Source organism: Saccostrea cucullata, unplaced genomic scaffold, assembly GCF_032062105.1.
Source record: "Saccostrea cucullata isolate Sc308-1 unplaced genomic scaffold, CSIRO_AGI_Scuc_v1 ctg71, whole genome shotgun sequence".
In the NCBI taxonomy this organism is placed as follows: Eukaryota; Metazoa; Mollusca; class Bivalvia; order Ostreida; family Ostreidae; genus Saccostrea; species Saccostrea cuccullata.
The window spans coordinates 574,316-589,280 of record NW_026936410.1 but is presented as its reverse complement, the minus strand read 5'-3'; positions in this window follow the sequence as shown (position 1 = coordinate 589,280).

Sequence of the window (14,965 nt, the reverse complement as noted above, 5' to 3'; positions counted from 1 at the left end):
CATGACAGGCGACATGACACACTGCACCCTAACCCTCCTGGTAATAAGTTGTAACTTGGTCAGGTAATAACTTGGTCAGAAAAGCATAACGACTTTTTTTCTCTCTTTCAATAAATTATTCATCAATGTTTTGATATGCTGATCTCTAATCTATTATCAGTTCGGAAATCTTTTCTTCATTGACTCTCTATTTATATGCACCACTCCACATGTATGAGATTTTAAACAAAACAAGTTTTCATCACTTGTGCCATATTCAAGGTTTCACATTTCATGTTCGCAGCACTGTTAAGGCCTACTATGAGAAATCAACGGAAAATAGACGTGCAAAAAAAGGGGGGGATGTTTTAAAACTGAATTTATTTTAATTAATCTGTTTTATTATCACAGAACTTAAATACTTATGGAAATAGCATAGTATAACCCACTCTGTACTTTATCCCGCTTCAGACAAATTTGTCGATTACTGATTGGATAAAAGCTAATCACATGACGCCCTGAAATTTTCCGTATTACGTCTCCGTTTCCATATTACGTCTCCGTCAAGGCGTAATATGAAAATCGGGCACGCGATTCCGTTCGAAGCGTTGTTATTGTAAATAAAAATGGCGGCAAAGAAACGGATAACGTAGGTAGTTTAGTTAAATTTCTTGTTACCGAAACGATATTTTATGTTGATTGTTATTGGATTAAAATAAATATTTTCATAATATGCACAAATATTTTTTTTATATTGAAAAAAAAGGTCTTCAGCGGGATAAATTCGTTACAGTCAGTTAGTGACCTAATACGGATTCATACAGGGTGTGAAATGGAAATCCGTATTGGGACTCGGCTTCGCCTCGCCCATTTCACACCCTGTATGAATCCGTATTAGGTCACTAACTGACTGTGTAACTAATAGTATGAAGTTTGGTCCCATCAATGGACAGTCAGGTGATGAATGCATAGTTCGTGTACTGAATGTAGGTCATTTACAAATTTCTATATCGCAAGGGCATACCCTAGTTGAAATTAAAAATTCAAGCTATTAATTGTTTCTGCATACTTTGTAGTTTATGAAAAGTGCTGCTGCTTTGATTAGAATTCGCGTTTTAATAGTTAAATTTTCAGGTAAATAAGCCTATGTCGAAATATGTTTGCCTTTTACCAAATATTCTGCGTACTTATAAAATCACGCCCTCGATTTAAAGAAAGCAGCAGCACTTTTCAAATTAAGAAAAATATCCTTTACCTATATTAAAAAAATGGTTAAGATCTATTCAGTTTATGCCCTTGCGAAAGTACAATTTTATGATATTTATTTTCATATCGATATGTAAAATATACGTAACCTGTACATAAAAACACGACACAATTAATAAAATACATTCTCTTGATAGTTAATGAATAATCATACTAAACAAAGGATATAAATTGGTATTAATCGACTATTTAAAACCTGTAAATGATATTCCATTTAATAATAAAACGCATTTTTCATTGTTAAAAAATTCCTTAATGCCTCTCACAGCACATGAAATACGTCATTTTTACCAAAATAACGTCATGTTTACAAGTTCATCGCGATCAGTGCTTTCTTTATAACCAGCTACATGGGATTTATCTAGCAAGTTTTTTTAATGCATTGATAAGTTTTATTGTTGTTTATTATGCTAATATTTAAAAGTTGCAAATTATTTCATTTTCAGGTATTATGAAAAAATACATAAAAGTCATATTTTGTGTGACGTCACAGTAAACTTTACCCGTATAAATTAGGCCCCGCCCTCTTTTTCAAGCCTTAACAATGCTGCGTTGTACTGCCGCATATTCAAGTTGTAACTAGCATATAAAATGTAAGTCAACAATCCCTATGATTATTTTAAAAATTCCCAAAAGGCTACAAGTATTAAAAAACCTTTTACGATTGAAGAAAAAAAAATCCTACTTTAATATCCAATGTTGTTTTGTTTTAACAAGTTGACTGTAAATATCAAAACATTACGAAGTCAATATCTATAATATAATTAACATAAAAGGAAACGACAGAAACAAAACTACCCCACTGATGCTATTTATTTAATACAATAACCTTGTTTGCAATATATTGCATCTTGTCACTGGATTGAATTTAGACCGACTTGATTAACATTTTTTTCATTTCTGAATTGTCAACAGAGTACTTTTTGTATACACAATTAAGAAAAATAAAGAAAACAAAGAATTAAGGTAGATGTGACCTGTCGAGATAGGATGTTTGCTTGTTCTTGGCACCTGGTTCCACTGATGTTTTTGGCATGCTTTCAACTTTTTATTGATTAAAAATGTGGTTAACGCTAGATAGTACAATGTACAGGTAGTCGAACGTGAGTTATCGTTCATAATATGCGTATTACGTCACTAGCAGACCTATTCACTCGTACATGGAATATTCAACATGTGTTAAAATATAAGGAAATAAATGAAATATTCTTAATTAATATTTATTTCACTGGTAATTATGTTCCCCAAACGAAGTTGGGGAACATATTGTTTTTACTCTGTTTCTTATTATTATTATGTTCCCCAAACGAAGTTGGGGAACATATTGTTTTTACTCTGTTTCTTATTATTATTATTATTATTATTATTATTATTTTTCTTCTTCTTCCTGGGTACTTTTTTGTCCGGGAATGATCTTGTAAACTGTTCGTCCGAGGTAGGTAAAACCTTTTTAGGGTAAGTAGACATGTTATGCAGATTTGCGGAATCAAGGTCATTTTGCGCGCACGTGCTTGCAAGAGCGCGCACGTGCAACACTTGAAATAACCAATATAATAGATATAGTCGGAACTTTTCTATTTTTTGATAAAATGCTTTGAAACTCATAATGTAAGGATACATTAGTAGTATAGACAAGATGGCATGGTCAAAATAGCAAGATCTCACGCGCATGCACGTGCGCTTTGCTCTGATTGGCTGAAACTAAAGTCTCAATATCTTTCTTGTTTCTTGTCATAATCTTTTGAAATTTTGAACATGGTCCTACATTATGAAGATCTACAGCATGATATATTAAAATTTTAATAAAAGCATGCGCATGCGCACGTGCTGTAATCTGATTGGCTAAAATTTTAAATGGCTATATCTCCTTTGTTTTTTGACGAAATGCTTTGAAATTTAAAACATAGTCATGCATTACGATATCCTAAAATATGATATAGAAAATATTCATAAAATCACGCGCATGCACGTGTGCTGCAATCTGATTGGCTGAAACTTCAAATGGCTATAACTCTCATGTTTTTCAACCAAACAGGATGAGATTTAGAACTTGGATAAATATAAGGGACTCCTACAAGAAGGTGTAGTCATTATGCACGTGCTTGCACGTGCGTGCACGTGAAATGAGTAAAATAAAAAAAATACACTCGAATGAGTGCATTTTTTAATACTTTTGGATTAAATGCTTTGATATTATTAAAATTTAAGATAGTGTAGACAAGATAATATGGTCGTAACGCACATGAACACGCGTGCAATGCCTATTTTTAAATATATTTTGTATTTTTCTTGGAAGACCTTGATTAAGTCTAAATTCCATAAAGTATTTCTTATTTAATAGAGATAATAGGGAATATGGCACCAAAAGGGAGTTGGGGAGCGTTTGGGGAACATCTGTAACGGTCCCCGTTACAATTAGCACTAGTTATTATTATTATTATTATTATTTTTCTTCTTCTTCCTGGGTACTTTTTTGTCCGGGAATGATCTTGTAAACTGTTCGTCCGAGGTAGGTAAAACCTTTTTAGGGTAAGTAGACATGTTATGCAGATTTGCGGAATCAAGGTCATTTTGCGCGCACGTGCTTGCAAGAGCGCGCACGTGCAACACTTCAAATAACCAATATAATAGATATAGTCGGAACTTTTCTATTTTTTGATAAAATGCTTTGAAACTCATAATGTAAGGATACATTAGTAGTATAGACAAGATGGCATGGTCAAAATAGCAAGATCTCACGCGCATGCACGTGCGCTTCGCTCTGATTGGCTGAAACTAAAGTCTCAATATCTTTCTTGTTTCTTGTCATAATCTTTTGAAATTTTGAACATGGTCCTACATTATGAAGATCTACAGCATGATATATTAAAATTTTAATAAAAGCATGCGCATGCGCACGTGCTGTAATCTGATTGGCTAAAACTTTAAATGGCTATATCTCCTTTGTGTTTTGACGAAATGCTTTGAAATTTAAAACATAGTCATGCATTACGATATCCTAAAATATGATATAGAAAATATTCATGAAATCACGCGCATGCACGTGTGCTGCAATCTGATTGGCTGAAACTTCAAATGGCTATAACTCTCTTGTTTTTCAACGAAACAGGATGAGATTTAGAACTTGGATAAATATAAGGGACTCCTACAAGAAGGTGTAGTCATTATGCACGTGCTTGCACGTGAAATGAGTAAAATAAAAAATACACTCGAATGAGTGCATTTTTTAATACTTTTGGATTAAATGCTTTGATATTATTAAAATTTAAGATAGTGTAGACAAGATAATATGGTCGTTACGCACATGAACACGCGTGCAATGCCTATTTTTTTAATATATTTTGTATTTTTCTTGGAAGACCTGGATTGTCTAAATTCCATAAAGTATTTCTTATTTAATAGAGATAACAGGGAATATGGCACCAAAAGGGAGTTGGGGAGCGTTTGGGGAACATCTGTAACGGTCCCCGTTACAATTAGCACTAGTTTACATTTATTTCACCTGTAATTTACATTGGAGTTATTACATAATAAGTTGTATGCGTTAAAGTCGAAATGCCAGTTTATATAAACAATTTTGCGAACATTTACATTGCAGTTTTCAAGGTCATATTGCCTAATAACGCTGACCTTTGAGAAGTGACCTTGAATCTTTAGGTCGTCGACAACAATATACTCAACAGTGAATTTATTTCAGTCTTGTTTTGCAAACTGAAGGCTAGTATGCGTTACTCAGTTTCCAGGACTTTTTATTTAAAACAAAAAAATACGACTGATTAGATTATATAAAAAGTAGTTATCTTGCATTTACATTTTAAAGAATTTTTTACATGGCTTCGAGAGATAAGTGAGAGTGAATAGAATAGATTTCTTGAGCGCATTCAATGATATCTTTTTTTTTTTTTTTTTTATAACAGTCTGCTTTTGTCTGACTAGGTATTACAGGCTAATGTTTTTTTTTTCTTTCTTAAAACAAAAAATCTGCAACATTCATATAAGAAAAAGAGGATTGTGTAAAATTAGGTCTACTTTAAAAAAAAAAAGATATTGTTATAATTGATTTAGATAAAAGCACTTGACATCAAACGCTATCCAAAAGGCCTAGGTACAAAAGATCACATGACGGTTTACATTACTAATGGTTTTATGTCGTACATCGTGCATCAGTTATATTGCACCGTAGATGTATTTTGATACTTTTCAAAAGTTTCTTTTAAAGTTCGGGTACTTTTAGGTTGCAGAAATAGGAGTAAAATAAATAACTGGCCTATTGTCCTTAAATAAACATAATATAAAGCAGATGTGAATGGCGTAATTAGATATGCTGAAAGTAATAATCATTAACTATCCGTGTCGAGTTTTCACACACATTTTAGGCTGGTATTAGAGAGAGAAAATATGTTATAAAGTTCATCTGAAAGTAAGACAATGTTAAACAAATCACAAATGCCGACTTAAATTTAAATGGATATATTTTATTGTATTTTTTGTCTAATTTAATCTTTTGTTTGAAGTAATTTTTTTTTTTTTTTTTTTTTTTAATTTATTTTCATAACAAACACACAAATATACAAAACCTTTCACACATCCTTTCATACATGTTGGAAAAGAAGACACTAAGTGTATTAACAATAATTAGTCAAGAACATTTTCAAAATTTGACACATTAAATAGACATTTCCAATTGGACCATCTTTTTTTATAAAAAATATTTTCTGACAACTTTTCTTCTAAAGTATAGTAATTATATAAAACTCTCAAAATATCTTTGAAAACAATACAAGAGTTGTTTCTGGATTGTTGAAATAAATATTTCTTCACTAACAGAATAATCAAGTTTATAGCTGCATGATCTTTTTCTTTACATCAAATTCAATTCTTTTACCAGACTTTTGAAAAATCCAATCTGACAGTGCCAGCCAAACCACAGAAACCTGTGGACAGTAAAAAAATAAATGTTTAATTGTTTCTGGTTCTTGTTCACATATTGAACAAAGTGGAGAATCTTTAATTTTAGACAAGTGTAAGTATTTATTTGTACCTAAAATTCTATGAATAATTCTATAATTGAACCATATCAGTGCTGAATCTTTAGTTAAGTATTTCAAGTTTGTATAAATATGTTTCCACATAAAATCAGATTCCAACTTTAAATCAATAGCCCATTTGTTTTCACAAATAGGTCTGTGCTGTATTTTAGACATTAAATGATCATAAATATTTCTGGATCCTTTTTTATTCTGACAAAGTATTTTTAAAAATTCAGGTTGGTATGGTTTACCATAATTAGTTTTTGACAATTGTTTGACATTTGGCCATGAGTATAAAACTGCTTGCTTTAGTCCCTCATAAGTAGTGAATGGCAACTTAACTAAATAATCATTTGTGATACTTTCATAACTAATAAAATTGCCTTCTGTATCAAATATATCATGTACTACATGGAACCCTTTTTCATACAATGTCTTATAAAATACACATTTATTTTGAATCTTTATCTTATTATTATACCACAATGGTTCTAACAATATATCTACATCATGAAAATTAAAACTTTCTAAAAATTCAGCAAAATAAAGCAAAGTTTCTTTCCAAAAAATATTTTGTATGATTTTTGCCCTTTGTTTACAATATTCAGATCCAACCTGACAAAGTTTATTAATATTACAACCAGTAATTTCAGAGAAAATGTTTATCCAGTTTGAATTATTTGTAAATATTCTTCTAATCCATGTTAGTTTTAGGGATTTAATAAATGTTTCTATATTAGTCATTCTACATCCACCTTTCTCAAAGTCTAACTGTAACGTCTTTCGGGATATTTTGTCATTTTTATTTCCCCATATGAATTTATACAGAGTTTTTTCTAGCTGCTGTATCCACTGCACACTTGGTTTCGGAAGACAAATAAATAAGTGTGTAAACTTTGATAAAAGCAAACTTTTTACTACCGTTATTTTTCCTAAAGGTGAAATATTTCTTTTAGACCAATGATTTATTTCTTTCTGAATAAGTTTAAATTTATTATCAAAATTAAGCTCTTCCATCTTTTCAAGATTTGCAGTGTATGTTATGCCTAGAACAGTAAATGGTTCAGTTGTCCATTTTAATCCTGTATCACTACATAAAGTATTTTCTGTTTTAATTTTAGATCCAATCCAAACTGCTTTTGTTTTTGAAATATTAGGCTTTAATCCAGAGAATTTTGAGAATTGAAAAAGAAGATCAAGTGCACTTTTTAAACTCTTTTCTGATCCATCCAAAAAAAGAACTGTGTCATCTGCATATTGTAGTAGACAGACTTTTTCCTTCCCTATTTTAATGCCTTTGATATTTTTATTTTGTCGTATCATATGTCCTAGAATTTCTACACAAAGGTTAAATAAGTAAGGAGATATCGGGTCACCCTGACGACACCCCCTACCGATCTCAAAAAATTTAGAAAAAATGCCATTTTGAATAACACATAATTTAGCTTTATTATATAGTACTGAAACCCATTTAATAAGGTCAGGGCCAAAATTAAAAAATTGCAACGTATTGTACATAAATTTCCATGATATGGAGTCAAATGCTTTTTCAAAATCTATTAGTAATATCATACCAGGAATATGGTTTTCATATGTGGCATTAATTACATCATAGATCATTCGTGTATTTTCCCCAATAAATCTATCTCTAAGAAAGCCCTTTTGATTGTCATGAATTAAATAGTTGAGAACGTTTTTAATCCTATTTGCTATACATGATGAAGCAATTTTATATGTAGTATTAAGAAGTGATATTGGTCGCCAATTTGAAAGGAATTCTCTTGGTTTATCACCTTTCGGTAATATAGAAATAATTCCTTGTTTCTGAGTTATGGATAATTCTCCCTCATTAAATCCAAAATTTATTGATCTGATAAGAAAGCTTCCAAGATCCTTCCAAAAAAATTTAAAAAATTCAACTGTAAAGCCATCACTACCTGGACTTTTATCATTATTCATTTTTTTTAACGCAGATAGGGCTTCTTTATATGTTATACATCCTTCTAAATTATTGCACATGTTGTCATCCAGAACCCTAATATCATCTTTATTAATTATATGTTCTAGATTCACATCTTGTAATTTATTATCAAAGCAAGAGTATAGGTTCTTATAAAATTTCTCAATTTCTGATAAAATTTCTTCCTGTGAAGTAATAATATTACCATTGCTGTGCATGAGTTGGTTCACAGTTTTATTAATAAAATTTCTTCTTTCTAAACTAAGAAAATATCTTGTTGGTTTTTCACCCTGTTCAATCCACTTAAGTTTTGTTCTAACAAAAAGCCCTTTTATATATTCTTTTCTTATTTCTTCTAAACTATTTTGGGCAGCATTTAATTTTTCTACAATTTCTGTTGAGCTATTAATATTTCTCAGTGATTCTAAATATTTTATTTCGTTTTCAAGTAAATTAATTTTTTCATTTTTTAATTTCTTTTTTATAGAACAATATTGAATTGTAGCACCTCTTATACTCATCAAAAGTTGCTCAAAAAATAATTGATCATCTATGAGTAGAGATAATTCCTGATTTTCAATTTTATGTATACATACTGGATTATACGGAGAGACAGCATATTGTTCCTTTACTTTTCGTATAGTATTTTTTACAATGTTTACATAAGACTGATCCCTGAGTAAGGAATTGTTAAACTTCCAAAATCCTTTTCCCTTTTCAAATTTGGTCAATTTAATTTCTATAGAAACCATTGAGTGGTCAGACTTATACCCAGGTATAATATCAACGTTATCTATTAACGCAAAAAGTTCGTTAGATAATAGGAAAAAATCAAGTCTAGCTTTTTTAAGAGGATTGGTTTTAAACCAAGTATACCTTTTACGTTGTTCATATTTCACTCTCCAAGGGTCGGTCAAACCATGCACAACTTTCATATTCAGAACTGTTTCCCTTGCCTTTTTATTATTTACATTATTATAATTAAAGTAATCTAAATTTGCATCTTGTACAAGGTTAAAATCTCCACCCCAAATTACAAATTCTCCTTGAAAATTTGAAATTATGTCAGATACTGATTGGAAAAATTTTGGATCATCATTATTCGGTCCATATACATTTACTAATAAAATATCATATTTATTAAATACATTAATCTCCAGAACAAGCAAGTTACCTTCTTTATCTTTTTGTTCATTTAGTATTTTATATTCAAAATTATTGTTGAACAAAATTGCGACGCCTCTAGAATTTGACTGACCAGGTGATATGTAAACATCATAGCCCCAAAGAGATCTAACTTGTGAGTAATCATCAAGAGTAAAATGAGTATCTTGTAAAAAAGTAATTGAGAAATTTTTCTGTTTTAAATAGTTAAGCACGTCTCTCCTCTTTTCTATTCCCCCAAGCCCTCTACAATTAAATGTTAAAATATTAAAACTCATTTCACTATTCCGTAGCCACCTGTATTACACAATCTATAACTATGCTTTGACAAGTAAATATTGTCTAAAAACAAAATTGTACGTTCAAGGCATTTTCGATCGGAATATAATTTCTTTTCCAACAAACAAACATACATACATCTTTCACACAAAGACAAACACAGACAAACAAACAAAAATATTTGCATAATTCCTGGATGGCTCACAAGTTGACAAGTTTAATGTTACTTATACCTTGTTTTCGTTGTCATCACAGTGACACTGACAGTGACATGTCCAATTTATTTCACCGGATATACATGCGTCCACGACTAACTAAAGAACCAAGTCCGAATCGCCTCATCTTTTCCGTATTTTCTTGTCAATATCATCGTATAAATCGAATTTGATTCTTCGTTTCCCGCATTCTCCGTAAATGTACCCATTAAAGTACCATGCCGCGGATATTCTGTGGTCCTGCAGGAGTCTTATTATAAGGGCTGCATTCTCTTGTGTCACGTCATCCGTTACTTTGACCTTGACATCATTCTGTAACTCTAGTTCTTTAATGTCCGATCGCTTCTTCATGACCTTTACTTTGGCTTCCATGGTTTTAAGATTTATTATAATTGGCCGATGTTGGTCTTTTTTTCCTGGAATCCTATGGATTGCTAAAACGTCATCTTCTTTAATCTGTTCGCCCACTCCCTCGAGCACTTCATTCACAACCTGTAAGGGTTCTTCCCCTTTCTTCTCTGGTAAACCATGAATTTTTAAGTTATTCTTCCTCGAATATTGTTCATTGAAATTTGCTTTTGACATTGCTGACCTTGTCATCCATTCGTTTTCTTCCGTTCTGTTATGCAAGTCGTTTAATACTTCTTCGTGTTCCCTAATTTCTTTCTGCAAATCTTTGTTTTCTTGATGTAGTTTCTCATTCTCTTCTCTGAGTTTTACGACTTCATCGTTCAATTTCTTCTCAAACTTTTCTTGGTAACTACTAAATAATTCTTCTACAACACTTCTCACGACTGTTTGAATATCACTAACCTTTATTGTCTTTTTGAGTTCGTTGTTAATCTCGGTCAGCTGTGTTTGAATTGAATCCATTGTTATTTGCATGGGATTTTCCTGCGTACGTTTTGGAGAAGACTCAGAGGAAAGAATTCCCTTGTGGCTATCCTTTTGACTGTCTTTTGGAGATTTGCTAGTAGCTGGAGTAGAACCTTTACGAGTAGTAACACCAGTAGAAGGCATCTTAAAATATTTGTCAATAGTACTCATGTAGATCTACAGGCTATAAATAGATTTTACTCACTGCACTATCGTTTCGATCTAATTCCTTAAAAATACCACTCCTAGATTTCAAATAAGGAAACCACTGCATGTATCCGCCCTGAGCAAGTCTGAATTCACAATTTGACCATGTTTCAGTCCTATAAAAACTTGTCAGCTCGGCCGCTCCACGCTCCCTCACTCGACGCGTCTTACCTCGAGCGGCGCCATTTTGGAATCCCCTTTTGTTTGAATTAATATTTCTGTGAAAATGTTTGATTACTCCCTCATATTCACACAAAAAATCGACTTTTTATCAGTTTGACATACATACGCTATGTTTTGTTTTTGAAGGTGTTAAATTTTGCTAATACGAAAAAAAAGGCCAGCATTTTGGAGAGTACATTGCGCATGCTCGGTAAAACAGGACGCTTCTTCTCAGCTCTCTTGAAATTTTATAAAATTTCACATTTTCTGACTGATCCCACAAGCCTGGATTTGTGAGGAACAATTGGGACTTCCTAATATTAACTTTCTTCACTCCATCGTCATGGGAAATCATGGATCCACTAATTTTGGGCTTTTTTACAGCTAAGCTTATTATTGACAATTGAATATTTCTACTTCCGGTTGAGCGGCAAATGTAGACTAACCACAATGAAACACCTTTTGTTTACTATATGTTTTATGACTTTTGTGGTAAGTAAAACTATACACTACCCACGCAAGACACAAAACATCTATGTGTCTGAGGAATTTTCATTCTCCCTCCAACAGTCCAGTCAGATCTGTGCAAACACCTGTATTTACTATTGGCATATAAACACATCGCGACAGAGGAAATTCCAGCCATGTGTGGTTTGTAATACCTCAGACTTTCTATCTATGCTATTAGTGATTGGAGGCGTAGAAACAAACCCCGGCCCCTCTAACTCAAGCTATATGTGTCCTATATGCGATAAACCGTGCGACTGGGGACAAAGAGCCATTGCATGTGATGAATGCAATCATTGGTACCATGCGCCCTGCACATGGGTAGATTCAGAGGAATATTTATTCCTATCCAACAAGTCTGTCTCATGGTACTGTGTAGTTTGTAATGCCCCAAATCACTCTACTGTATTGTTTGATTTAATTGACTCTGCTGATAGCAACACCTTTTCAGTTTTGTCTACAAGAGATGCTAGCAACGCAGATCCAAACTACAGCAGCTTATCAGATACCAGCATCGGGGAACCTATGGCAACATCATCCCCCCAACCACCAACAAAGCAGCCAAAACAACAACAACGAGGGAACACACGGCAGAACCTACGTATTCTTGTTACCAACTTTCAGAGTGTCAAAAACAAACGCAACGATCTCCAAGTCATGATTGAATCAACGAAACCCGATGTTATCCTTGGGACTGAGACTTGGCTGAGTGATAAGATATGTACATCTGAGGTATTCCCTCCTGAACTTGGGTATGATGTAATACGTAGAGACCGCGAAGGGGATGCACACGGTGGGGTTCTTATAGCTGCTACAACTGAACTCGGCCTGAATCACCTTCACACCAGTGGGGACTCGGAACTTATTTCGGGCAGCATCAACATAAGCCCTCGAAAGAAAATGATTTTATCATGCCTCTACCGTCCACCAAATAGGCAAGATCAGCATACAACAGATAAAGTTATACACAATATAAGTGAGCTGCGCTCTCAACACAAGAATAACATCTTTATACTAGGAGGTGATTTCAACCTGCCAGACATCGACTGGGATAAATATGTAATCAATGGCTCCCAAACATCAAGGGAAATAAATAACGCCTTCATGCAGATGACTGCCGACCTAAACCTGCAGCAAGTAGTAGATATCCCGACCAGAGGAGAGAACATCTTGGATCTATTATTAACATCCCATCCCGGACAACTTAGTCGATGTAAGACCATCCCACCACTTGGAAACAGCGATCACGATGTGGTACTCCTAGACTTCACAACACACATATCTCGACCACGGCCAAAAAGGAGAACCATCTATCTGTGGAAGAAAGCCAATACCAACGGCATTAGAGACGAGCTCGAGAGTCAATTAGATACCTTCACACATACCGACTTTGAAGATGTCAACAGCATGTGGGGGTACATTAAGGATCTTATATTAGGAGCTGTAAAACATCATGTACCATCTCGACGTACTCTGGCTAAACATACCCACCCGTGGATGACCTCTGAGTTAAGACGCCTAAGCAACAGGAAACAGAAAGCCTACAAACGTGCTAAGCGCAGTAAAGACTCAAAAGACAACAAGCGATACAAGGCACTCAAAGGGCAACTACAGAGAGAATCCAGGAGGGCACACACAGCTTATTTGGAGGATGTCGTCAGCGATGACCTGCGTACCAATCCTAAACGGATTTGGACTTATATTAAAAATAGGAAGCAGGATTCATCCCAGATTGTGACACTGAAGTCCAAAGACGGCTTCCTCCGTAGCGATACTGCCAGCAAAGCCTCGATTCTGAATGAGCAGTTCCAATCTGTCTACACGCAAGAGGACTTGAGTACTCTACCCGATCTAGGACCTAGCCCCTTCCCTACTATGGACAGCATAACCATTAACGAGAGGGGAATATTGAAACTACTACAGGGACTACGCCCATACAAAGCTACTGGACCCGATGAGATTCCAGCGTTCATCCTGAAGCAAAGTGCAGAGTCCATAGCCCCATATCTGACAAGGATGTTCCAGCTTTCCTTAGATCACGGTCAGATACCTGATGAATGGCGTAGAGCAAACATCGTCCCTATATACAAGAAAGGGGAGAAACATCAACCATCAAACTACAGGCCTGTCTCGCTAACATCAATAGCCTGCAAACTCCTGGAACATGTTGTACACAGCACAGTTATGGACCACTTCGATCGGAACAACATCCTCTGTGATGAGCAACATGGTTTTCGAGCCCGCCGATCATGTGAGACACAACTTGTTATAACACTGGATCAGTTAGCCAGGAACATGGACCAGGGATACCAGACAGATGTGATACTTCTGGACTTTTCAAAGGCTTTTGACAAAGTCCCCCACCAACGTCTCCTACTGAAATTGGAGCACTACGGAGTGTCAGGCACCACCCTAGGCTGGATAAAGGATTTCCTAAGTCGGAGAACCCAATCAGTGGTACTGGATGGGCTTACATCCTCACCGTTGGATGTCCTTTCCGGAGTGCCACAAGGAACTGTCCTGGGACCACTCCTTTTCCTAACCTACATAAACGACCTTCCTGAGTGCACCAAATCAGACGCCAGACTGTTTGCGGATGACTGTCTCGTATATCGTCAGATCTGAAACCAGAGAGACGCAGACAAATTACAGAAAGATCTCACAGCCTTAGAAGGATGGGAAAAGAAGTGGCAGATGTGCTTCCATCCGGAAAAGTGCACAGTCATTCGGATCTCCAACAAAAGACAACCACTGCAAACATCATACACCTTGCATGGACATCAGCTGGAAGTGGTGGAGAGTGGGAAGTATCTTGGTGTTACCATCTCCCAAGACCTACAGTGGAACAACCATATACACACCAAGATAGGGAAAGCTACAAGAACTCTGGGCTTCCTGAGATGAAACCTTGGCCAGTGCACACCAACAGTTAAAGCAACAGCATACTGTACCATGATCAGACCATCGATCGAATATGCGTCACCAGTATGGGATCCCTACCAGACCAACTTAACAAAGGATCTAGAGCAGGTACAGCGTAGAGCGGCCAGGTTCGTCTTTAATCAGTACACGGATACCTCCCCCGGGTGCGTAACATCTTTACTTGAACAACTAGAGTGGGACTCACTCCAGCATAGGAGAACAACACATCGATTAGTCCTATGCTATAAAATAAGGAATCGCCTGGTGGACATCAACCCAGACAAGTATTATACACCCGGGGACAGAAGAACTAGAGGTAGCCATAGATACAGACAGCCTCGTGCCACCAAGGAGGTCTACAAGAATTCATTTTTCCCACGGTCGGTGAGAGACTGGAA